At 44.0% G+C, this 27,514-nt stretch overlaps 1 protein-coding gene across 3 annotated transcripts in view; it reads right to left on the bottom strand.

Annotated features, from left to right (window-relative positions):
- Positions 1–27,514, bottom strand: part of BMAL1 (basic helix-loop-helix ARNT like 1) — a 111,481-nt gene that overhangs the window by 50,802 nt on the left and 33,165 nt on the right. The window lies entirely within an intron of this gene.

Below are 27,514 nucleotides of genomic sequence, written 5' to 3'. Positions count from 1 at the left end.
GGACATGATTAACCTGCATGCTGGGGGAATGGCAGATCTATTCAATGGGTTAACTAAAAGTTGGCCAGGTGATCCTTTCTGTTCAAACGTGAACCACTGAAAATCTTTCTAAAATGCACTTGTCCATTTGCCTGGCAAGCGCACTTGGAGGAAGATGATGTAATCTATAACGAGCCTCGGGATCCTCCCGGCCCTAGATCTAAGATGTAGGTCTAAATGTATCCTACCTGACCCCAGAAATAACCCTACAAGTTCCTCTTAATAAAAATGTAATCAGCTTGTTTTTTTCCTTCATTTGTCTCCTTCTGGCAAGAGGAATTTAAGAAAAAAACACATACTTCAGTGATTTCAGTTTCATTTTTCTGAGCTCTGGATACGAGTATCATGTGTCTGTGGGTCTGAACGGCATAAGCTGTAAAGCTCAAGGCCTTTCCTGAGAAAATACTCACTGCAGGAATCACAACAAAAATAACAACACAAAAACTAGTGGCAGAAAACACACACTAGATTTTTGTTTCATGCTAGCCAGTGTTGTTTCATTTAGTTCTCAAAGAACTAGTTAATTCTGAGAGGGGTCAGATAAATTGCCTGAAATCCCTCAGCTCCCAAGTAGGAAAGCCAGGATTCAAACCCAGGTCTGTCTGACTCCAAAGCTCTGTGACAACTGGGGCAATACTACCTTTTCTGAATTAAAACAAAACAAAGTCTCCCATAAATCAATAAAAAGGCAAATAGCTCGGTGGAAAACTAAGCAAAGAATATGAACAGGAAATCAGAAAAGATGAAACACAAAGACCAGTAAATATACAAAAACATGCTCAATCTCATAACAATCGAAATTGAATAGATAATCATATGACACTTTCACTGTTCATATTAGCAAAGATTCTATTTTAAAGATAATACCAGTATTAGTGAAGATGTGGCAGATGGGCAGGCCAGTACACTATGCATCAGAACATCAACTGAAACGCCTTTGACAAAGTAATTCCATGCCTAAATTAAATTTTCTGTTTAAGGACATCATCTCTTACACAGTACTCATTTAATAGATATGCACTGGTATCTATTAATATGTCAACAGACGTAAATAGATATACATTTAATAGATTTTCATTTGATTGAAATTCATTAGTGAACTGATATACATTAATTGATATACATTGGTGAAAAAGGATACAAACTTATATACACAATGTTTTCCAATCTTATTATATGTCTATAGAAAAAAGAAAGGAAAAAAATTCACCAGAATGTTAAGACATCTCCAAGTGGGACTAGAACCCAGATATGCCCAACTTCAGACTGGAAATTTCCAACTGGTGAGATAGGTCATTTTCATCTTAACATTATAATTTTTCAGTTTCCCATCTTTATCTATATTGGACATAAATTATATAATAAAATTTCATAAACACAGAAAGGACTGAAAGGAAATAAAACAAAATGCTGATAGTAGCTGTCTTTGTGGGCTGAGACAATGTGTAGTGATTTTCATCTTTCAATTTTTCTACCTGTTTCAAACTTCTCTTATGAGGCTGTGTTACTTTTGAACTAAGCAGAACTATAAAACTTAGTAGTAAGCATTCAGATTTGCTGTAACTATATCAACATCATAGAAAAGACTTCAACTGGTTTCCAGATAGGAAGAACAAAGGAGAGGGAAATCACACACCAGCTACCCTAGATGAAAGCCTTGAGAAATTGCCAGCGCAAGGAGGGTTAGGGTCCCAAAGCTTACCGCCAGCCCACACGTGACCACCAAGGCAGCACTGACCACTGGCACATTCACAGTACGTGTTTGCCTTTTAGGTGCTGTGCTCAGTTCTGTGGCTATCCGTGGCATCAACCCAATGGGAGCACAGCATTGCTGCTCAGTACAGTATTGGGCAGCATGTTCCGTAGCAACAGTTGCTCTCTCCTGGGGACCCTCCTGGATGTCAGACCCTCATGGTCCAGCTGGAGAGTCCTCAGGTTTCAGGACAGGTAGAAGCTCAGGCTTGAGGCAGGAAGCCTCTGGCAGGCTGACTACACCCACCAAACTTGGCCTCCAAGTTGCCCCTACAAGGAGCCTCATTACTTCCTTGATTTTCCCTTGGACCTGCCCACAGCTCCCAGAGCCAGTGTGACCCAGGCGAGGTACAGGCATAGGCCACAAAACAATCAAAACAAACTTAGTAAAGAGTGGGGAGCTGGCTGGCTTTTCTTTCTTTAAAAGTCTAAAAGGGGATGTTTTAAATATATATGTGTACAGGTGGGAGGAGTGAAAAAATAGAGATGGCAAAAATGAAAAAAATATGACAATGGAAACTGTTTCAGGCTCTTTTAGGATTACATATTTTCTAAAAGGGACAGGGGAACCATCAAAATACCTCATTTCTCTGACAATGAATGCACTTAAAAATTTGGACTTCTACTACTTATCCTTATGTAAAAAGACATTTCTAAGAGATATGAAACCATTTCTTTTTATTTCAAGTCTGTCATAGGATTTTTCTATCTAATTTGTAAGCATGTGTGTGCATGCGTGCACACACACACAATCTCTCGCTCTCTCATATTTTCAAAGATGCAATAAAAATATTTTACATATGCCTTTAGCTCTCTTGAAATGAAATCTATTTACACAAAATAACCTTAAAACACTTATAATTTCAAAAATAATCAATACAATGCCCTAACTGTAATACAGAGAAGAAAGGAAATATAGTTAAAAATAAGACAATATATAAATCAATATACAAGTATTGGGGCACAGCTACACCAGAAAACATCATGAAAGACACATGAAATGCTTGCGCCTATTCATAACAAATAGGTAAATCTTATATACTTGCTAGCTGTGTTCCCAGAAAATTCAGTATATATTAAAAACATGGAAAAATTATATGTGTTTATGTGTTAACTGGAGTCAGATTCCAGGCGCAGATGATTTTAAGCAGGGCTTTGCCTACATAAATGCAATGAGCATTAGGCAGCTGTGCAGATGTTGGGTAATCTTTTGTTTTCCAAGCATTATATCTAGCACCCCTGCCTTCTCCTCTTCCCCCAATAAATGCCTTGTGGGTCACTATGACAGCCAGATCACCCACATACATTCCCACGATATCCTATAGGGGGCGTTAACTACACCCACTCAGAACCAGTAGAATTTCTACAGACAGAAAGGTGGAGAGGTTAGCTATTTACACAAAACTATAGGGAAAACCCAATAGCAGGCAGGACTAAAATAAGAGAAGAAATAGACAGTGGAGGAAGAAGGAAGTTATTATTCTCATATTTATGTTTCTTCATTGCTAGGCATCGTACCAAGCGCTGTTATGACCATGCAGAGTCTCATCTAATCCTCCTGTCAATATTCCGGGTTAGTACTATTATCATCCCCATTTTTCAGATAAAGGTATTACCTTTCAGGGAGGTGAGGTAACTCTCATAGCCTATTTTTGGTAGAACCAGATTTTATCCAGTGCTTTTTATACTGCCTCAAGCTGCTCCCCTTCCAGGTCTCTGAGTCAATGGCCCAGGGTCCCTTACTTTGCTGCTTAGGTCTCTAGAAAATAGTGACCAGGATGCATGCTATTTAGAAAGCAACTCACAAAGAGAAAGATGGTTCAATCCCAGCATCTCAGCCCTTCTGACCATGTTAGTGTATGGCTGTGGCCAGAAAAGCCCAGATATCCCTGAGCACAGGAGGCAATGACTCTGGATGAAGTCATGGGTCATCTTTCTCTAGATTCCTAGAAGAGCCTGGCTAGAGGCACTAGGGATCATTTCAGGAGAATGTGTATCTGGCACCTGCATCCCAGTTTTGGAAGGTAGGTGGTCATCACATCCTTCCACCTCCATAACTGCTGGAGTTGTTCTCTGAGACTGAATATTGGATTAGGCACTTGAAGAAGTGACCCAGTTTTATAATTCTTAGGCACCTCTCTCCTTCTACTTCCTGGCCATAAAACCATGACTAAGCGCTTTAAACAAGAAATCTATTGCTCAGGCACCATGTTCAGGAAAAGAAAACATCAAGAGCCCTGTATTTGTCACCTCAATCTAAAGCCACCACTTCATGAACCCTGTGGGGCCTGGCAGAGCTACAGGATGAACCCATTTGCTGGGGACAGCGCAGATGCCTCTGCCCTGCAATCTGTTCTGTCAAAACAAACTCTGAAGGTTTTGTAGAAAATGGTTCAACCAAGGCTTCTGTCAAATGATTTCTTGGAAAATAAGTTAAAGCAGGTCCAGCCCAAGTCCAGTGCACCATGGGCTTATTTTTAGCACTATGCAGAAAAGGCTGTAAGATAGTCTCACACCACAACTGAGATGGAGTCACAGTGCCTAGCCCCAAATCTCCACTCTGCTGCTTGCTTGTGTGGCTCTGGATAAAATATGACCCCTTGTTCCTTGGTTGCCTCCTTGATAAAATGAGGATGATGACAGTGATTCTGAGTCATAAATAAGACAATTCACGTACGGAGCTTACAACAGTGCCTGGCCCGTGGCAAGCACTCCCTGGATATGTGTCACCTTTATTGGGATTAATACTGACTGCCATGCCATAGAAAGAATGGCTGATGGAACTGGAGAACATAAACCTTGTGGAGGGAGATAGAGTGGGTGTAGAGGGGAAGGGACGTGGGTCCATGAGCACTACCCTCAAATTTCTCAGGTGGAATTGTGCCATGCCCACCAACTTTTGTTCTGTGTTGCCACAAAGAGCAGAACTAGGTCACCAAGGAAACACTGCCAAAAGGCAGATTTGGGGTCAGAATAAAGGAGGATTTTTAAGAGCCAAAGATGTCCACAAAGTGGGAACAGGACGCCTGAGTGGGGCTAGGGTTCTGCCTGTCTTGGGCAGCCACTGCACAGATGGGATCCTCTTGTACCGGTGAGTAGCTAGAGGAAGTGACCCCTTATGCCCCTGCCCACTGGACCATTCTATCACTTTGAAAATGAGCAAATAAATGCTGATAGCCAGGGTGTGGCTGATCAGCCTGAAGGAAGGAGGATGGACTTTGGACTAGTCTTAACATACACAATCTTTAGAACTTTTAATTAATGCTCTCAGAACCCCATCCAGTGGTGCCAGTGGTGGCAGGAATGACCAATAATGGCTCAAAGAACCAAAAGTGTTTCTTGAATACCTGCTGAGTGCTGGACAATAATTCAGGGAATGTGTAAAATGATAGGGCTGTGACAATCAGCTATCAACATTTTCTTATTTTGGACGATTTAAAGACAGTATTGGCCTGGTGCAGTGGCTCATGCCTGTAATCCCAGCATTTTGGGAGGCCGAGGTGCGCAGATTGCCTGAGATCAGGAGTTCAAGACCTGCCTGGCCAACATGGTGAAACCCGTCTCTATTAAAAATCCAAAAATTAGCTGAGTGTTGTGGTGTGTGCCTATAATCCCAGCTACTCAGGAGGCTCAGACAGGAGAATCACTTGAACCAGGAGGCGGAGGTTGCAGTGAGCTGAGATCACTCCACTGCACTCTAGCCTGGGCGACAGAGTGAGACTCTCTCTCTCTCTCTCTCACTCAAAAAAAAACCAAAACAACAACAACAACAAAAAAACAGTATGGATGACTAATGCCATTATTATCCGGGGGCACCCAATATGGAGTGATCAAGTCCGCCAACTCCATGGGCTGTGACCGTGACAGGAAGCCTGGGGTCATTTCAGTTCACAGGCAACTTCCCAGCCTCCTCTCAGGCAAAGGTTTTAGTGTTCTTCAGCACCTCCTTACCACCGACCCACCCACACAACCCCTTGACCTGGATCTTATCCAAGTCAGTCTCCTGGCCGAGTCACACACAGGAAAAGTCACTGGAACACAGTGAAATGGCCAAAAGCAGAGAGAGAGAGAGAGAGAGAGAGAGAGAGAGAGAGAGAGAGAGAGAGAGAGAATCTGCTCCTTGAAAGTTGGTTCAGAGGTGGGGCAGCCTCTGTCATGAAATAGTGTTACCTTTATTAACTATAGAAACAGTTTTAAAACTAGGAACTATTTCACCAACAAAAAACATTGCTAGTTTTTAATGAAATCATAATGCAGATCCAGGAAAAAAATGAAATTTCCAAACTAAAGCTCATCAGTTATCTTCCAAGCATTTCCTGTGTACTTGTTAGTGCAAATTTATATATTCTCAGCCTGAAAACTTGAAAGCGGATAAGTGGCTGTAAGTATCAAAAGATTATGAAAAATAAATATGTGTAGGTGGCCTTGGGGACATTCTTTTACACATTTAATTGTTGGCTGTCTGGCAACACCTGGCACCATGTTTGAGAACCACTGTCCAGTCTGGCTAGAAACTCTCTGGGCAGGAAGATGAACCATCTCTTTTCAGAAGAATGGATTCAAGAATCCAAGGGCTCCAGCTTTGGATCCCAGCTGCTGGATCTGCCCACAGCTCCAGTTCCTCCCTCCCCACCTCTGACCTTCTCTGTAGTAGGTGGTTCATGTCCCAGCATGTCACCGTCTTTTACTCTCTGGTTGGTTGTCTCTCTATAGACAAATCCTAGTCCTTGTTCCTCACCCACAATCACTCCCCCTCACTTGCTCCTCTCCATGCTGCTGCTACAGCGTTGGTCTAGGGCCCCCGCCTGGCCTCTTCGCAACCTCTAAAACTCCAGGCCTGTGGCATCCCAACAGCTGACTTCAGAGGCTTTTCCAGTTCGCCCTCCCTAGCAAAGGTTTCCCGAGGTCCCTCTGCCCCTCCCAGCCTTGGAAAGAGAAGTAACTCCCCAAAGCCCACTCTGGCTTAGTCACTGTGCCTGACATGTAGCCCAGGGCAAGAAAGAGATACAGGTTTCACCACATGGCTGGCTCCAGTCCATTGATATTGGCTACCAGAATGCTGCTCAAAGATACAGAGGGCCAGAAGAAAACCCACCATGATCAGTTATTATTCTTCTACCAGGGGTGGGGCCAGAACATTGGAAACACAGCACTCATGCCACTGACTTGCTTTCCCAGAAGAGGGCAGGGCACTCCAGGGAACTCGGGATTGCCTGTCTCTGGCCCGTGCCCCAGTCTTACGCTCCCTTTGGTATCCCATGAAATCACCTCAACAATCCACACCCAGGGCTCCTCCAAAGTTGCAATACTTATCTTCACTGCCTTCTGCTACCCACCACTGCATCATACTTACCCTCCCACTAACACATGGCAAATGTACTGCACCTTTTTCCATTAGAAAACTTTATAGCATCTGTAAGCTCTTCCCAAGTGGGTCAGAGAGCAACTGATGTTACCTTTCCCTTACTATCCAAATAGATTCCAAAATTCCCCACTCTCATTTTCTCCACCACTCAACGAATCTGTCCGTTATACACACATAACTTGGTCTGCTTATGCATGGGGTGATTGTTTTGCCATCTTCATGTCTATGTCTTCTGAGACTGTGAATCCCCAAAGGTTAGAAATAAGATCTGTTTAACACAGTAGCTCCAGCGAGCACAGCAGGACACTGTCAGAGAGAAGCATGGAGATGGCTGCCCCAGTCCACTTCTGCCATGACTCTTAACGGGACCCTAGGCAAGTTACTCCCCGGTTTAGGCCTCCACTTCCCTACCTACAATGAGATGTACTTAAAACTAGTGTCTTCCTGAAGGCCCTTCTTGTAGCTCTAGTACACTACGACAACACAGGCAAAAAAGCACTGGGTTTATGTCTCTTCATGACTATGTGAGCAATAATCATTCAGGGTTAAGCTCAGCGAGATATCACAATACTGCGCCTTTCAGTGGCACAGATCTGCCATTGCAATGTGTGAAAACTCTAAAGTGGATATTTAGTGCAACGGGATGTATGTTTATGCAGCTAAGTATAATGGACAATGAAGAATGATTTTATCTTCTTTTGAGAACATAAGTATACTATTCTATATTTATACCTCCCATCTCCTAATTTAGACAGGGAGGAACTTTTTCTGATCAGCACCCACTTGCCAATAATTTTGCTCTACATCTAAATGGAGAACAGGAGTCATATAAGTTCACAGATTGAATGGATGGTTGATTTACAAAGCCCTTAAAATGTGGCTGCAGGCCGATGCTGGCAACCCCATAATTAGATATGGCATGCTCTGCAATGATGTATTTTTTAACTGTTTTTTAATAACTCCGTTCTCCTTCTGGGATGAGGAGAAAAATGGAATTTGTTAAAAATAAATTGAGATTTTAGTGGCTTTTCAGCCTTCTGCTGCTTGTTGCTCAAAATATTCTATAAATAAGAGAAGCCCTGCCCTATAGTGCACTGTAAACACCCACAGACACTCACAGCCAAATTCTTCCAATTATGACCCTGTGCCTGTTGCCAAGCTACTGCAAGGACCTACTTGAAAGGCGGCCATCTAGGCCATTTCCTGATTAAGCTGCCCTGTAGCAAGGAATCAAGGCCTTCTGCTTCAGCATTGTATCTAGTCTCAAATAATTACTCCGCGTTCCTGAAATTAAGCCCTTTCCTTGTGACAGAATTATAATTCAGAGGTAAGTGAAAGGCTAACCCTCCACCATCTGTCCACCTGCCTAAGTGGTACGTGCATTTAAGACCCTGAGCTGTCACATGTGGGACTTTATTCACATCAGGTGGCAGAAGTGCATTCACAACACCATCTTTCATTGCACTGAGCAAATCAAGGTCAAACAAAAGTAGGTCAACTATCGACATGACAGGTGAGTCAGCTGCACCCTGCCTTTCTGTTCAGTGGCTTCCTGACTCATCACTTTGGGTCACCACGGCCCAATCTCACAGGCTGAAATGGTCATTTAAAAATCCATACCATACCCTAAAAAGGCAATGAGGTTTTTACTGCTCTGCAGTTCAAATGCCAGTGTGTAAGTTGGGACTGCCCCGGGCACTGGGCTTCCACACGGCCTCAGCAAGCTATTGAAAAACTGCATGCAGAGAATCAGGAGATGACAGGGTGCCACATTCTCACTAAGAGAAATTACTTCCAGCTCCTTAAAAACCAGAGTGTTCAAAGCAGCAATGGAGCAAAATGGGCTCTGGCTAAAAACTAATCACCCTCCCTCCCACCATGAGGCCTTTATGTCAGCCCAACTGGTTGAGTGTCAAAAGAAGTGTTGTCCACATTGGCCCCGGGACCCTCGAAAGGCCCTGTGACACAGTTCCTGTCCCAGGAACTCACTCTCTAAATGGGAAGCCCATTAATGAACAAAGGAATTAATATGTGGTCAGATTTTTCAGACTCAAAATTGGGACCTATATACTTGGAGGGGCAGTGTTTTTAAAAGTAGGAGTCCTGGAAAACTGGGTACCTGGGGTTCACAAAGCATTGAGGTCTTCAGAGAGGGTTTTGCTGGCCGTCTAATGTAAAGGGGTCCTTCCTATGACTCTCACGCTATCCCCGGGTTCTAATTTCTTAATAACTGAAGGGATCATGTATTCTTGTGCCCCTCTGATTAGAATGTGAGCATCAGGAAAGTGAAGACCTGCTCTGTCTTGCTCTTGACTGAGTACAGAGCAACTAGAACACTGACTGGCTCTTAGGAGGTGCTCAATAAATATTCACTAAAAAAAACCAAATCCATGCCAGATTCTCAGAAAAGCATTATTTATACCAATCTCCCTCAACCCCTACAGCAATATTATGGGGTAAAATGATTAGCTCTCCCATTCAATGAGAAAATCAAGGCTCAGAGAGGGTGTGTTTTCCCCATGGCTGCATATCTAATGAGTGATAGGGGTGGAATTCAAAAACAGGTATGGAGTATTATGATCCTCCCTTTGCGATGAGTATCTATTGTTTTGTATAATTTAGAAAAAGCAAAAATGAAAAACTCTGGTGGAAAAACTGCTCATCAGAAAAAGCTGTAACCAACTAATCTTATCTATGATGAATTCAGTTCTGGCACCCCAAATTCAAGTTCCATTTCCATCTACAGAGGACAATGGCATCACAGCTACAGCAAGAAGAAAGGATTCTGGGGGCTCCCTTATGGAAAGATTCTGTTCCTTTCTTTCTGCAGGGCCTCAAAAGCCAAGCAGGGAGTGGAGGGCCATCGGCACCAGCGATCATCATGCCTACGGCTACTGGATATGTCAGGCTTGCGCAATGGTTCACTGGAAATGTTCCAAAGAGAGGCCTATAAGCAAGTTTGAGGTCGCAGAGTTAAAGTACTTAGAGTCTGCTTCTCCCAATCCCATATGTTGAAAGTTGAAAAGAAAAAAAAAAAAGCATTTTTTAAATACTGAAATTCAAAAAATGTTTAAATTGAAAAGTAGAGATTTACGCTCACCTGAATTGAATATTAAACGCTGTTGAAGCTAAGTTTATCCCCCCTCCTTTTTTTTTTTTTTTTTTTTTTTTTTTTTTTTTTTTTTTGAGACAGAGTCTCACTCCATCACCAGGCGCCAGGCTGGAGTGCAGTGGCGCAACCTTGGCTCACTGCAACCTCCACCTCCCAGGTTCAGGCAATTTTCCTGCCTCAGCCTCCTGAGTAGCTACGACTACAGATGAGCACCACCACACCCAGCTAATTTTTTTGTCTTTTTAGTAGAGATGGGGTTTCACCATGTTGGCCAGGATGGTCTCAATCTCTTGACCTCCTGATCCGCCGGCGTCGGCCTCCCAAAGTGCTGTATCCCCCTTTATAGTCTATAACTCACAATGAATTTCTTACTAGTCTGACGTTTTGGGCCAAAAAAGCCTCTCCAGTCTATCCTCTAGATCAGGCGTCCCCAAACTACAGCCCGCAGGCTGCATGCGGCCCCCTGAGGCCATTTATCCGGCCCCCCACCGCACTTCAGGAAGGGGCACCTCTTTCATTGGTGGTCAGTGAGAGGAGCACAGAATGTGGCAGCCCTCCAACAGTCTGAGGGACAGTGAACTGGCCCCCTGTGTAAAAAGTCTGGGGACGCCTGCTCTAGATGCAGGCTATGGCTTGAGTTCATGTGCAAATCAGCAGGTGCATCTCATCAAAATGGCCAGGCCAGTTCTCATGTATGAATACATATCTCAAATACAGGAAATAAATGCAAATGGCAGATAGTATCAACGAAAAAGGTATTTCCAAGTGTTGCCAAGTTGCCCAACAACTCTTAAATACAAACATCCTGCAGAAACATTACACCCTCCATGGCTGTAAATGAAGAGCAGCACAGTGAAAAAAGAGCACATAACCTTCTAGATCAGAAACTGTTAACTGGGATCCCTGGGTAGATTTCAGGGAAAATGTCTCATGAAAAATGCTGGACTTGTATTTGTGATGTGCATTTTTTTAAAAGGGTCTATAAATTTCATCAGACTCACAAAATGATCTGTGACCCCAAAAGACTAGGAATACCCACCACTGTTGCCACTCCTGTTTCATTCAGACAGTGCTGCTGACACAAACAACTATATAGGAAGACCTTTCACAGTAAACATGATGATGGTGACAATCAGAAAAGACTGTCATGCTCTTACACAGACGATCCAGCCACCAGAAACTGCTCTATCAGTGACAGAAAAGAAGCCACTAGCTAAAAGGGACTGGGAATGGCTGCACCTTAGCTTGAGCCCACTGCCCAGACAGGGACAAATGGCACAACCAGAAAAGAGCAAGAAAGCAAACTTAGAGGCCAGAAAGTCTTGAGACAGGTGAACTTGGGAGCAACAGGAGAAAAAACACAGGCTTTGGAGCCAGCCAGATCCTCACATCCAGACTCAATCTGTGGTTTTGGGATGACAGTGATGATAATAATGATGATAACAACGGCTGCAATGAGCTATTATTTGCTGACAGCACAATGTCTGGCACATAGTGAGCACATACTTACGTATTTAGGAAATAATATCTTATTTCATTTAATTTTTATTTTTCTTAATTTTTATTTTTTATAAAAGAGAAGGGGTCTTGCTATGTTACCCAGGCTGGCCTTGAATTCCTGGCCTCAAGTGACCTCCCATCTCAGCCTCTCAAAGTCCTGGGATTACAAGAATGAGCCACTATGTCTGGTCATTTCATTTAATTTTTATCACAATGCTGTATTGTCTTCATAACATAGAAAATATACATATTATTATATACATAATACCTATATAATCGTCCATATTATCTCTCTATATATTATCTGTATCTTCTAGATGTGAAAAAAGAAGGTTAAAGAAATTAAGTAGCATGCCCAAGGTCCCCAGCTAGTTGAGATTCAACTCAGGATCTGTTTGGCTGTAAGTCCATACTCTTAACTACTAAGCAGTGGCAAGCTTCAGCTTCCTCATCTGTAAAAGAAGATTATAATTCTCATATCCCCAAAGCAGTAAGGACTAGACAGAATGCATGTGAAGTGCTTACCATGGTGCCTGGCACACAGGAAGCCCTCTAGTGTAGATTCCTATGACATCAGAACCATTGGAAGGGAGAGGAGAGGTGGGAGGTGAGCATGCAGCTATACAGATGGTACAGCATTTCACTTTGCAGGGCTTGACAAGCAGGATTAGGAACTCTGGACCAAGGCTTAAATGACTGGGATGAGGCTGGTCCAAAGGTAGTGAATTATCTTCACTGATGGTTCAGTCTGTAACAGATCAAACTCCTTGTTCTACTTTTTCCCCTGCTTCTCATTACTGCACTTGACTAGTCTTAAAAAATTTTTTTTAATAAAATAAAATTTAAAGGACTGGGATGACATACTCTCAGGGACACAGAGGGGACACACCTCATCAAGATGGGAAATAATGTGCGTACTCAGAGATGAAAGCCTTGTCATCAAAACTTAGAGAGGGTTGAATTTTTGAAAGAAGGAATCATTCAAACACACACACCAAAAAGGTCACAAAAGGCAGCACCAGACAGTATGGCTATGCCTAGGCCAGGAATGTGTGCCTGCTACCGGTCTGCGTCCCTGAGATCCAAGAACAGCATGGCTCCTGTGCATGTTTGTAAGAAGGAAGATGCTAGGCCAGGCATGGTGGCTCACGCCTGTAACCCCAGCACTTTGGGAGACCGAGGTGGGCAAATCATAAGTTCAGAAGTTCAAGACCAGCCTGACCAACATGGTGAAACCCCATTTCTACTAAAAAAACACAAAAATTAGCCTTGCATGGTAGCACGTGCCTGTAATTCCGGCTGCTCAGGAGGCTGAGGCAGGAGAATCACTTGAACCCGGGAGGTAGAGGTTGCAGTGAGCGGAGATTGTGCCACTGCACTCCAGCCTGGGTGACAGAGTAGGACTAAGTCTCAAAAAAAAAAAAAAAAAAAAAAAGAAGGAATATGCTGGAATCCCAATTATCTGTAAACCCCACCTGGAACTTAGGTACAGTCTAGGTATTCTTTAAAAAAAGAAAAAGAGGCCGGGCACAGTGGCTCACGCCTGTAATCCCAGCACTTTGGGAGACCCAGGCAGGTGGATCACAAGGTCAGGAGATCGAGACCATCCTGGTCAACCTGGTGAAACCCCGTCTCTACTAAAAATACAAAAAATTAGCTGGGCATGGTGACACGTACCTATAATCCCAGCTACTCAGGAGGCTGAGAGAGGAGAATTGCCTGAACCCAGGAGGCGGAGGTTGCGGTGAGCCGAGATCGCGCCATTGCACTCCAGCCTGGGTAACAAAAGCGAAACTCTGCCTCAAAAAAAAAAAAAAAAAAAAGGCCGGGTGCGGTGGCTCAAGCCTGTAATCCCAGCACTTTGGGAGACCGAGGCGGGTGAATCACGAGGTCAAGAGATCGAGACCATCCTGGTCAACATGGTAAAACCCCGTCTCTACTAAAAATACAAAAAATTAGCTGGGCATGGTGGCGCGTGCCTGTAATCCCAGCTATTCAGGAGGCTGAGGCAGGAGAATTGCCTGAACCCAGGAGGCGGAGGTTGCGGTGAGCCGAGATCGCGCCATTGCACTCCAGCCTGGATAACAAGAGCGAAACTCCGTCTCAAAAAGAAAAGTAAAAGAAAAAGAAAAGGAGAATTTGTCAGAGCAGCATCAAATACAGAGAAACGTACCCACTGTGAGAAAAAAACCCATGACTTAGTGTGGCTTGGAGTGTGCAAAGATATATGGATTCATCTGCAGGAAGAAGAATCCCATTCACTGACACCACCACCTTGACTACCCTCTCATTAAAAAGTGGAACAGGGGAGGCTGTGGAGCAGCAGAGTCACTCCCCAGAGAGCCAGCCAATGCCCTGCAGAGAACATGCATCCCAGGGCCTAGGTTTGCTTGGTGAAGAAAACACCACAGAGTGTCAACAGTCTCTCCCTGGACCAGCTCATCCCCTCCTGCTTTTCTTATAAAGGAATCACTATACCAAGTTATCCCGATGGAAATCAAAGACACTCAGAGATCTTTAGGTCCTGTCATCTGTCCCCTCTTCTCCATCCCCACAGCTCTAGCACAACACTCAGCATCAATTTCCTGGACAATTTTAACAGCCGCTAAAGTAATTCTGCTGCCTCCCTCCTACAGACCAGCCCCCACACTGCCACCAGCTGGCTTTCTAAAATAAAAGTGCTGACCACGTCACTCACCTCCTGAAAGATGTCTACTAGATTTGCATTGCCTGTGAAATAAACTCCAAAGTCTTAAATTGCATGCAGGCATGCATTAACTCAATCATATGTCCATCCACCCACCTCATGTTTCAGGATCACCTACTGTGTGCCAGGCTCTGTTTGAAGCCCTAGAGTGCTGAATGCAATAGATAAGACCGGGTTCCATCTTCATGGATTTATATTCTTGTGGGGTAAGACAAACAGTAAACAAGAAGACAAGCAAACACATCATATAAAGTCAGAGAGTGATGACTGCTAATGAGGGAAACCAAAGCAAGGTAGGACAGAATGGTTGAAGCAGTAGGGGAGAGGGGCAGAACGACGCTTTTTCAGACAGGTGGGAGAACACTTGAACAGAGGCCAGCATGGAGTGAAAGTGAGCCAGGCGACGTCTGGGGAAGAGCAATCCAGGCTGAGGACAGCAAATGCAAAACTCATGAGGCAAGAAGGGGAACCGTAAGAAAGATGCAGCAGCTGAAATGGAGTGAACAGAGTGCCAAGTGATGAGACCAGATAAGATGAGCAGGAGGGGCTGGCAGGCCCTGACGAGATGTTTAGATTCCATTCCAAAGATTCCAGAAAGCCATTGGAGAGTTTTGAGCAGGGAAATGACACATATTTGTTTTTTAAAAGATCTCTTTGCCTATTTAGAAAACTGATGGAGACCTGCTGAGAGACAGTGGAGGTTTAAACAAGGGTAGAGAGCAGTGGTCTAGTCTGTTTGGTTGATAAAGAAACAAATTAATATAATAATAATTTAGACCAGCCTGGGCAACATGGCTAGACTCTGTCTCTAAAAAAATTAAAGAAAAAAAAATCAGGCAGGCAAGTGGCACGTGCCTGTAGTTCCAGCTATTTGGGAGGCTAAAGTAGGAGGATCCTTTGAAGCCCAAGGTTTCAAAGCCACAGTGAGCTAGGATTGTGCCACTGCACTTCAGCCTGTGTGACAGAGCAAGACTCAGTTTTATTATATTAATTGTACTGTATAATAATAATAACAATAATACTAAAGAGCAGTGGTGGTTTCCAGGACACACTCTGAAGTACGAGCTATCAGGAATTGCAATGTTTGAGATGACAGATATGTTAATTATCCTGATCTGGTCACTGTAGATTACATGTACGGAAACATCACTATGCACCCCATAAATATATACAATTATTATGTGTTGATTAAAAAGAAGTAAATTGGCCAGGTGCAGTGGCTCACGCCTGTAATTCCAGCACTTTGGGAGGCTGAGGCAGGTGGATCACTTTAGGTCAGGATTTTGGGACCGGCCTGGCCAACATGGTGAAACCCGGTCTCTACTAAAAATACAAAATTTAGCCAGGAGTGGCGGCAGACAACTGTAATCCCAGCTACTCGGGAGGCTGAGGCATGAGAATTGCTTGAACCCGGGAGGCAGAGGTTGCAGTGGGCTGAGATCATGGCACTGCACTCCAGCCTGGGCAACAGAGCAGACTCCGTTTCAAATAAATAAATAAACAAACAAGTTTAAAAACTGGTAAAACAAACAAAAGATAAATTGCAAACAGATGCTGTGAAGAACACAGGAAGAAGCAGAACCAAAGATGATGCCCGCATTTTAGGCCTGGGTAGCCAGGTAAAAATGATGGGACCTCAGAACACGGGGAAGACTGAGGAGAAGCAAGGTTAGTTTTGTATGTATTTGTTTCTGTAAGAATAAATGAAGACTTCTGTTTAGTTATGTTGGGTCTGAGAAGACCACTACACCTCAATGCACAGCTGCTGAATGGGCAGAGGGTATAGGAGTAGAGGGCCCAGGAAGACAATCTGGGCTGGTAACCAAGATTTGGAGCTTGTCAGCATATGAGTGACTGCCAAGATGTGGCCACTCAGGTCCTCCACCTCTTGGCTCCAGCTCCAGTGTGTCACCTCCTACCAGGGTTCTAGTCTCTGCCCTGTGCTCCTCCTGGGCCCTTCCTACTTGTACAGCTGGTAGAATCCTTCCTTCTCATCTTACTCACAATGGCCAGGTGCAGTGCCTCATGCCTGCTATCCCAGCATTTTAGGAAGTCAAAGTGGGAGGATCGCTTGAGGTCAGAGGTTCAAGACCAGCCTAAGCAACATGGCTAGACCCTGTCTCTACAACAAATTTTTTTAAAAAATCAGGCAGGAAAGTGGCATATGCCTGTAGTTCCAGTTACTTGGGAAGCTGAAGGAGGAGGATCCCTTGAAGCCCAAGATTTCAAAGCTGCAGTGAGCTAGGATTGTGCCACTGCATTACAGCCTGGGTGACAGAACAAGACTCTTTTTCTAAAAGAAGAAGAAGAAAAAAAGGCTTGCTCACAAGTCACCTCTTCTCTATGAGGTCCTCCAAGAGAAAACCAGTGTCATCTTCTCTTCTCCCACAGCACCTACTGCATACCTTGGAGATGGGACAAACCCATGTGTCACTTTATGTATTTACACCTTTTCTCCCTGTGAGCTTCTTGAAATCAATGAGTCTATTTCTCTCTGAATCCCTTCACCTAACCTAAGGCCTGGGCATGACAGACATTTGCTAAATAAACAGAGTTCTCCTCTTTGCAAAGAGATGCAAAAGAAATTATATAAATGCAAACTGACTCACACTGCAGCTGCTGTCTGCAAGGGGGACAAAAAGGTGAAAAAATAAGGTGCTGTCATTGAAGCACTAATAAAGCTCAATGGGGTAAAAGAATATCTTCCTTTGAAGAGTTTCTTAACAAAAAAGAACTTCAAGAAATCTAAGAACTGAGTATCTCAGGGTGTTGCAAGGTGAAATGAATACCGTACCTAATGAAGGTATTTTGGTTTCAACTGCAGAAACATCTAGTTAGTTCAAAACCAGTGCACTCAGGAGTTGGAGACAGAGGGAAGGAAGCTGACATTCCTTCTCATTCAATCTGGACATTGATTCTGGGAAGCAGGTCCTCTTAGCCCTCCTTCACAGACAAGGACAAGCATCAGGGGGTCGGGTGATTAGCCTGAGGTCACAGAGCTGGGAAGTACAGGAGCCAGTATACCCACTCAGGCCTATCCAACACCAATGCCGAGCTCCTTCCAGCCTCACGTGGTGATAGAGGTTCATGCAATAGACAGGGTCCTTAGAACCACCCGAACCCCAGACTGCACCAAGGATATAATCCAGTAGTTCTGGAGAGGGGATGTTATTTACTCATAATTACTGAGGAGTTACCAGCAGAACCGAAGCTGGAATCTAAGTTTCTGATTCATAGGCCAGGCTCTCAGAGCACTGTGTATTCTCTCACACAGTCTTTAAAGGGCAGAGACAAAGCAGAAAATAAAATGTTAACAGTCTATCTGCTTACAAGTACCTTAGAAATAAAAGTTGAGAAGAAAGGGAAATTGTGTTTTTGTCAATCACAACTGATGCGTGACCCTGGGGCCCCACTAACAGGCAGGAAAGTAACTAAGCAGCTGTCACTGCCCCAAGTGGGTTACAAAACCAGCAGCACAAATCAAACTGACTGGCCCGTGGCAGGCAGCATTCTCATATGTTCAGACAAAAATCTGCTGTCCACCTACTGTAAGCAGGACCCCAAGCAAGGCAGCAAAGACGGAGAAAAAGACCCTGGAGATGAACTGTGGCTCTCCCACTCAATACACATATAATATTCAGTACATTAACCTCTCTAAGCCTCAGTTTCCTTATCTGTAAGAAAGAATGGAAAGCCCATTTCACAAAGCTGCTCTGACATTCTGGGGACTAAGTGAGATGGCACACGTGCTTAGTTTATAGGAGTCACACAGTCAACATCAAGTGGTTGGTGGTTTGCTCATTGCTGGGCAACCCAAAAGAATTTACACCTATTGTAGAAAAAGGAATGCAAAAAACCCAGCTACACCAAAGTTCTTGTAAACTCTCAGTAAAAATAAATAATCTTTAAGAAATTTTCAGTGGCTGAGTATTTCAAGGCAGGGCTCAGGGAGAGGCAGACTGAAAGGAAAAGGAAAGGCAAAAAGAGAGGAGCTGAATTTGAATATAATAGTGTATTGGCAGGGTCAAAACAAGTTAACATGTACATAAAAAGTGTAACTTTATCTCTAGTGGATACAGCTGTATATTAATTATTTATGGTCTATCTTCTCTGTCAAACGCCTATTGAACCTTCAGTACCCCACCTGCTTTTCCACCCCACCCCACCCCACCTAGAAGGTTAATTAATCATTCCTCTATTAATCAGTTCCTATTACTAAACACACTATTTGCTTGTTAGGCTCCCATATCAAATACTGAGCTCCTGAGAATACACACTGTGTGTGATTCATCTCTGGGTTTACATGGTAGCCTTCCTCTCACTCCAGGATTCTCAACGAGTAGCCATCAGCTTGGAGCATCCCCAAGGAACTTTCCCTCTTCAGCAGGAAAATGAGAGGACTCGTATCTATAGACTGTTTATTTTGTGCTGAACATTTGAGAGGCATCTGTCAAATATCAATTTGTATATCCTTCAAAACATCCCTGGGAACGAGTTACTGTCCCTACTTTGCAAAAGAAACACTGACGCTCAAAGAGGTCAGGTCATCAGCCAAAGAGTCACACTGTTAGTAAATGTGATGATGCCAGGATTTGAACCCAGGTCTGTCTGGCTCCAAGTGCCTCTTTCCACTAGGCCAGAATGTCCAGCATGGGTCTGTTGACACTGAGAGAACCCTGGAAGGATAAATGGCCTGAGCATCAAGTCTACTTGGCCTCATAAGTGAGGTTAGTGCTAAGAAGCCAGTAAAGGGTAAACCATTTGCAAACACCAGATACCAGCTAAGAGCCAGAGAGGAGAACTAGGGAAGGGAGAATTCAAAATTTCACATGGAGTTAACAGGTCTGACTGTCTCCCAGACCTGTCCTTTGTTAGCACTCCTACAAGAAATCTATGAATAAAAGTGATCACCAAAAGTCTAGGACCATCACTTCCCTTTCCTTTCCTCATCTAGTTCAGTAAAGGAAAGAGCCCCGGGGCGTTGTAGGCAAAAACTTTGTCTGCCATCTCTCCCTCCCCAGGTCTCTGGGTCCTGGCACTCTCTGACTAGGCTCCTTCAAATGCTGACTGGGCCTTAGTATTCATGACTCAGCCCTCGGTGGGAAAGACAAGCCAGCCTGGCAGAGCTGTGGAAAAGGAAGCTGTGATTTGGCTGTAATTCTTCCAAAGGCTACCTGGCACAACTGATATCCTTATTAATTATTTAATAATTGAGTACTATATTTAGGGAACTATTTTGTCACTTGGCAGGATGATAACCATCATCAAAGTCAAGACATGAAAATCATATAATTAAATCTACAGACATATATTTTGGAAAGCCTTTCTAAGATAAACATGTAATTTTTTTTTTTTTCTTAAAGATGGGGTTTCCCCATGTTGGTCAGGCTGGTCTTGAACTCCCGACCTCAGGTAATCCACCCACCTTGGCCTCCAAAGTGCTTGGATTACAGGCGTGAGCCACCATACCTGGGCCTACATGTAATTTTTTATGTTCATTATTTGTGAGCTTATTAAATAAGGCTCATTATTTGTGAGCTTTTAAGTTTACTCTTCTTATACATGTTTAAGTAAAAACTAGATTAGCAAAGCCATAATGGGATGCTCCTAGGAAGAGCATGAATTGGTACAGCATTTTTGGAGAGTAATTTGGCAATATGGATTCAAATTTTAAACGGCAAACCATTTAAGCCAAGAGTCCCACTTCTATGTATCTATACCAAAGAAAATCGCATGTAAAAGTTCACAGGTGTGGACAAAAATTTCCACAGCAGCAGTGGCTGCAATGGCAAAACATCAGAAACAACCTGAGTGTCTACCAGCACAAAATAAAATTTACTTAACATACTTCCATATCATGGAATACAACTTTTAAAAGTAACAAGTATATTTATCTGTACATATAGACTTGGAAAAAGAACCATAATAATTGACAGCTGTAAAAAGAAAGTTGCATAACACCATGTACAGAGTCTATCTTTATGAAACAAAAGTCATCAGGACTGAGGGCAAAGAAACAAACAAACCCAAAAGTCCAGGAGTATAAGAAGTAAACTCTCAAAAGTGCTTATGTTTGGGGAATGGTTGGAAAAGGGTCAGGGAGGTCACAGAGGTTTTGTTGGTTATGTTAAAGCACTTCATTGTTGTTTGAATTTATCATATGTTTATTACTTTTGTGATATCAAAAACAAAAAAGTTTTTAAAAGCTCATAAAATAATCGTTTTTTTAAATTTTGGTATTTGCAAGGGCCCCCCAGCAGAGTGACCACCATTGGAAGCTGAGTCTCCTCTCTGCCGTCCGCATGTGGCCACAGTGCTGGGAGTGTGCTAGCTAGAAGGAGGCACAGACTCACCAGAGGAAAGACTGCAGAAGGCAATGGCCTCAAATTCTGAGAAACTCAAACTCTTTGCCCATTTCAACAAAGATTCAGCCAAAGGTCAAGTATTTAATTATTTTATTCTAATTTTTAAAAGGGCGGGCTGAGTGGCTCACGCCTATAATCTCAGTGCTTCGGGAGGCCGAGGCGGGTGGATCACCAGGTCAGAGAGGAGTTTGAGACCAGCCTGACCAACATGATTAAACCCAGTCTCTACTAAAAACACAAAAAATTAGCCAGGTGTGGTGGCAGGCACCTGTAATTCCAGTTATTTGGGAGGCTGAGGCAGGAGAATTGCTTGAACCTGGGAGGCAGAGGTGAGCCAAGATGACAGCACTGTACTCCTGCCTGGGTGACAGAGTGAAACTTTGTCTCAAAAAAAAAAAAAAAAAACCCAAAAACTAAATGTTTTTTATTTTTCAAATTTACAACATCATAAATTATTGAATAGCAGTTCACTTGTTTGCAACCTCCCTTCAATAGTAGCTATCAAAATTTATATCCTGCATTATTTAACACTTTATGTTGATATATAAGCCTTGCTGAACACTTTTTAAAATTTGTTAAGGAGGAAATCCCACAGGGAGGAGAGGAGGTAATTCTACTAAACCCAAAAGAGCCTAAAATACTATTACAGCTACTTCAGGTATCATAAGAATGACAACTTAGCAAGTAAAATATCCTTCCTACCTATAGTCACAGTTGCTAGTGGAAATAATTCAAAATTGATGTACATTATCTAAGGAGTACTGGTTATGTTAAGCAGAGACTGCAAACTCAATTACCTACAGGGGCTGAGTGGGCCATGGAAAGGTACAGAGAGGCTGGTCCAGCCAGGGCAGGCTGGAGAAACAAGCTCCCAGGGGAGGGACACCACTCTTCTGCACTGCCACATGGAAGACAGGCCCAGGGTCGCTAGACCTTCGATTTTTCATGAAGAGCTGAAAATCTGAATTTTGATGCAAAAATCTACCCATTTTTAAATGTTAGCCACTAATTTAAACATCTTAAAACACTATGAGTGCTGAACAAAATACATCTGCAAGCCAGATGTAGCCAAGGGGTAGAGAGTTTTCAACCTCTGCCTAAAAGTATCTACTTTTTTTTTTAATGGCTAATTTTGCTTAATTTTTTTTCAGAAAGATTGGAAGAGGCAGAGCAATGGTATAGAATGGAGAGAATGGAGATAAAAAACATGAGAGTCAAGTAGTTGCTATTAAGAAACTATTTCTAACATACTTGTGAAGACAATGGTAGCTGTTTATGTCAAATTTACATTTATTTAGCTACACAAGGCACAAAACTTTGAGAGGGAAAATTTCTCAGGTCTAGAGTAGATAATAACTCAGTGCATTGCCCACAATTTCCTGTCAATGAACCTCTAAAAACTTCCTATTATGTATTGTAAATAAAAATGTTAAACAATAGTGACCACTGAAATAATGGCTCTTCTTTGCCAGGTGCTGTCCAGGCATTTGACACCCAGGGTCACCAATGTGGGTTGTACATCCACTGGACAAGATTCCAATAAAGGCCAATGTGACAAGACCCTTTCCAAAATGAAAAACAAAAAGACCAAGGACATAGACTCAACATCATAAAGTTGAGCTCCATCATTTTTTTCAAAGACAAAATGATAGTAGATATACTTGTGCTAATAATATCTGGACATAATGTGCAATTCACAAAGCACTTTTCTTATATACCATCTCCCTTACTTATCACAGCCTGCATTTTAGACTTTATGTCTGGTCCAAAGTCTTCTTATAGTTGTTATTATTAGCAATACTTTGACAAGCAACAATAATGATAATAGGATAAATACTTGGTGCTTTCCACATGCCAGTCACAGTGCTAAGCACGTTTTCATTCCACTCTCACAAGAACCTTATAAAGGTTATTCTAATGATTACAGTCCCATTTTACAGATGAGAAAACGGAGGCTTAGGGAGCTTGGTGGGTTTGCCTTAAGTCACACCGCTAGACAGACATGGAGCTGATGTTCCGAAGTAGGTGGGCGTCCAGTGTCCGAGATCAGTATGCTGAATGCCCTTTGAAGGAGGTGTTTGGAGGCCAGCTGTGCTATAAGCCCATCTCAGTTTGTGGCTGGCAAATCTACCTAGGGTGTGGCTAACGTCCCCCTTCGCATTCTCCCACATCCGCTTTCCCCATTTGGTCAGAAACCATTTAAAAATTTTTATTTTTCCTAGTCAAAAACAGTGTGAGTCAGTTGAAGCTCAGCCAGCCTGGCTCTGGAGAGCCCTGGAGGTCTGGTGAGGTGCCCTAGGGAACTGGGCATCCCCTGCTGCCCAGGCCCCTGCCCAGCTGGCTGGAGTCTAGGTAGGGTTTTGACATCACTGCAATCTGAATGAGGTCTGGGAAGACTGTCCTGATAGTCATAGCAACCCTGTGGAGTCGCCGAGGTACCAAAGTGAGGGGTAGGGGAAAAGGGAGGCGCCTTCAGATTGAGAAAAGAGAACGTATGTATTTAGCCAAGAGCTACGATATATCTACTATTCAAGGCTCCATGTTAGACTCCTGAGAGAGGGAGATACAGCAGGGGGATAAACAACGCAAATAAAAACATTGTGCATGAAAAGAGCACACATCCACACACACATGCACACACACAAACCGCACCATGGAGCAGCTGCTCTTAAGGTAATGACCTCTGGCTCTCCCTCAGCCTTCTCTAAGGCCCTGAGCCCTGACTGTACAAAGTACTGCCCCACCACAGACATCAATGGCCAGGGCATACAGATCATTATAACCCACCATGGCAGTCATCCTCAGAGTGTGTCCAGGTCCAGAGGACCAGGGGAAGGGCAGCTGCCTCTGTCCTGAGAGGCAAAGGGGGCCCGTTTCCTTAAAGAGGGACAAAGAAGGACAACAAGGGGGTTGTAAGGTAGAGAGAGGGGCAAAAGGAGTGGGCAGAAGAAGCAGACCTTAAGGCACAGATGCTTCCTCAGCACAGCTGGCTCTGATACAGAAACATGGAGGCGAGGGTGAGGGCCAAACTCTGTGCATACACCCCGTGAGCTCCAGAAAGGGGGAAGCCAGGGCTGGCTCTTTTCTGGTCCTAGCCCACACTCCTGTGATGCAAGGGTCAAGAAGGCAATGTGGGTGAGTGGGCAGTGCCACAGGCTCTCGGTCAACTCCAACTGAGCACCTGCCTAGAGTCCTAAGTACTCCTGCTATCCTGGGGATGCCCAGCAAGGGAACAAACATTCATTCATCAAATAACCACACAAACAGAGATCATGATCTCCATGGCAAGTGCTGAAAAGGGACAGGATGCAAGGACCTGGAGCAGAGGGAATGGTGGCAGACAGAAGAAAGGGTCAGAGCATAAACCCACAGTCCGGCATCTGGGATAAACTCCTACTCTGTCTCCCACTCAATGGAGTTGAAGCCTCAGTTTCCTCACACAGTGTCTTTGGGATAATGATGACCCTCAACCAACATCTACCCAGCCCCTAATACAAGGTGGCTACCCATGAAGCATTCTGACAGTGCTTGACACAAGATAAGCAGTCCATAAATGCTAGATGCTGACACGGGGAAGGTGAGGACAAGACCTATCCTTCTTATCACGGAGGTCAGGGAGGCTTCTGAGGAGGAGGCAGGACAATCAGCTGAGTTCCAAAGGGTGAAAAGGCATGAACTAGGCAAACCAGGAGGAAAATGCATTCCAGGCTGAGGGAACAGCGTATGGAAAGTCCCTACAAGGGGAGGCAGCATCACAAGCATTTCCAGCCAAGGAAAGCAGTTCCAAGAGCCTGCTGGTGTGCCCTGGTCTGCAGGACACCTCAGTGCTGAGAATGGCTCTCTTCTGAAAAGCTTTCCTAGATGACTATGAGCCCCCAAATAAAAGCTGCACTCTTGGCACAACTTCTTAGATCTCTGGCAGAGTTAGGAAGTGAAGAAGACACAACAAGCATCAAGCTTAAGGCCCTGAATGAAAACATGAGAGTTTATGAGCTATTGACTAGGTGCCTTATGCTGGCTCCCATGCAGAGTACAGACGCCAACTTGGGACCCCTGGGGTCAGAGCTTCTTCCTATTTGTTGGATTCCTCAGTATTCACTGGGGACTTTATGAGGTTTAAAATGAAGACAAAGAGGTCCTCAGGCATCCCTATGAAGGGCCACTAGGTATCCCCACCCTTCAAGAAAAGCATTCTCCGCTGGACTAAGCGGGGTTGGGGAAGGCTGTCAGACAGTGGTTGGCAAGAATAGATACTTTAGCTAATTTAGAATATTTGGAATTCATCCAGGACCAAGCTCAGTAGACCTCATTCCTGAGAATGCCTTGATAATTTTTCATTTTGAATTGCTATTATTTGTCCATCAACAACAAGAGCTAAAAAAATTAAAAGTCAGGGGCAAAGAATATAGAGAAAAGACATTGCTGAGGTCTCAGTATGCTGGGAGACCCAATAGGCAGTCACAAACTCAAACCCAACACAACCTGTCCTGCACTCAGGGCTGACAGGAAGACTGCCCCAATAAACCCAATGGCCAGTGAACCTCCCATTTCAAGTACATTTTATCACACCATATATCTGTTGCTTGGCTGCACAAACAGATCAGTCCTCTCACTCTTTCAACAAATACTTCTTGAGCCAGGTAAACTATGCTGGTACTTGGAACAGAGAGAAAGAGAGAGAAAGACAGAGAGAGAGAGAGAGAAAGAGACAGAGAGAGAGAGAGAGAGAGAGAGAGAGAGAGAGAGAGAGAGAGAGAGAGTGTGTGTGTGTGTATGGTCTCCACCCTGGTACTTGGAACAGAGAGAGAGAGAGAGAGAGAGAGAGAGAAAGAGAGAGAGAGAGAGAGTGTGTGTGTGTATATGGTCTCCACCCTTAAGGAGCTCAGATTGCTGAGCATAACAGATAAGTAAATCAACAGTTACACTGATAAGTGCTTTGCAAGACAGAAGGACATGCAGGGTGTTCTGGGAACCGGGAGGAAGGTCATTTCCAGGTCATGGAGAGGTGCTGGGTAGGGAAGAATGGTGTCCTGAAGAGTGAGGGCAAACTGGAGCTGATTTCCCTAGAGGGTGAGGGTGAGCAGTGACCACGCCATTCCCAGGAGAGGGCCCAGCACTGGCAAAGGCACTGGAGGTGACGGCTATTGATAGCTTGGCTGAGGTTAGAAACATGAGTTAAGGAAAAAAGAATACCTAGAAGGGGGCGGGGGGAGGCCAGATGATAAGAAGACTGCAGCCCCACTGAAGGAGGTTAGCTTTTATTTTCTAAGCATAGAGGAGCTCTTGGAGAGTTTTAAGCAGAAGAAAGCTCTGGTCAGAAATGTGTTAGAAATATCATATTGATAGGAGTGTGAGCAGCGGAGTGAGGGAGGAAAAAGGTGAACACAGGATGACCGATTAAGAGGTTGTCATAGAACGAAATGACGAGTCCTAAACACAGGAGTGGAGAGATGGACAAGAACTGAATCAACAAATTAGAAGATGAGCTCTTCAGGATATGGTAACCAAGGGAATATGAGGGAAAAGACATGGCCAGGAAGACTCCTGAAGCAGAAGCAATTGAGGCGCATGGACCAAGCAGGTAGCACAGGGAGAAAGACGCATGTGGCACTCAGAGAGGACAGACAAGCTGAGGTGCCCTCGGGGCAGACCACTAGGAGTGTGGACTAGGAGGAGGATATGGAGACCCAGGTGTCTTCCAGACTGAGGTGAGTGCTGGATAAGCTCACCTAGGGAGGCCATCAAGGATGACATTAAAGGGACCAAGCCAGACCAGAAGCTAAGGACAAAGAACAGATTACCAGCAGAGCAAGCTGTGGAGGCTGGGATCTGAGCAGCGAGAAGAACCCGGAGCCGACCCAGGAGAGGCATGCTCATCAGAGCTGAAGAAGGTGAGACCTGTCCTCGCTGCAGGGAGCAGTCAGCTGGGCATTAGCAATAACAGCCAAGCAAAATAATTAAAACAACGTGTTGACAGCACTGCCGACAATCTGTAGTCACCACAAAAGGACTTTTATGGATTTCACCCACTATGGGCTCACTGTCTCACTTCACTTCTTGGACAGGCCTTTCCCCCTCCACCCTGTCTCACTGTCTTTTATTTCACAGCAAGATCACACCTGATGTCACATTCTACATCTTACACATGTAGATGTCTGCCTCAGATGCAGATGTCTGCCACAACAGCAGAGACCGCATACTGTTTCACTTCTATAACCATGGTGCCAAGAGCAGTGCCTGAGAGGTTAAGCACCTTGTACCAAGATCCTTGGTTCATGTGAAGAAATTAATAACTAGTGAATAAAAAACGTATTACATGCCAGATTCTGTGCTACAATGCTGGGGATAGAGTGAAAAACAAGACAAAATAGGGGCCTGCCTTTGGAGCTTGAAGTTGGGGGTAATTGGAGAAAAATGCTGAGAGTTTCAACAAAAATGACATTATAATCGTCATAGAGCTAGGACTGGAATCTGACACTCATGCTTTCTAGAGCTATTTTCTTTCCAAGCCCAAGGCTGCTGCCTTCAACTAAATTTTATCTGGGGAAACAGTTAAAGTAAGTGTTTGAGGTTTGGCCTTAGTCTCTTCCAGACTTCCCACACTTCTTCCGCCCTTTCAATAGACTCCTAAGAAGTGGAAACACCCACTACAGGCTCTGAATATTTAACCTGAG

This window comes from Saimiri boliviensis, chromosome 6, assembly GCF_048565385.1.
Source record: "Saimiri boliviensis isolate mSaiBol1 chromosome 6, mSaiBol1.pri, whole genome shotgun sequence".
NCBI classification, from domain to species: domain Eukaryota; kingdom Metazoa; phylum Chordata; class Mammalia; order Primates; family Cebidae; genus Saimiri; species Saimiri boliviensis.
Note: the sequence above shows the minus strand (reverse complement) of the source record. Positions and strands in the feature narration are given on the sequence as shown.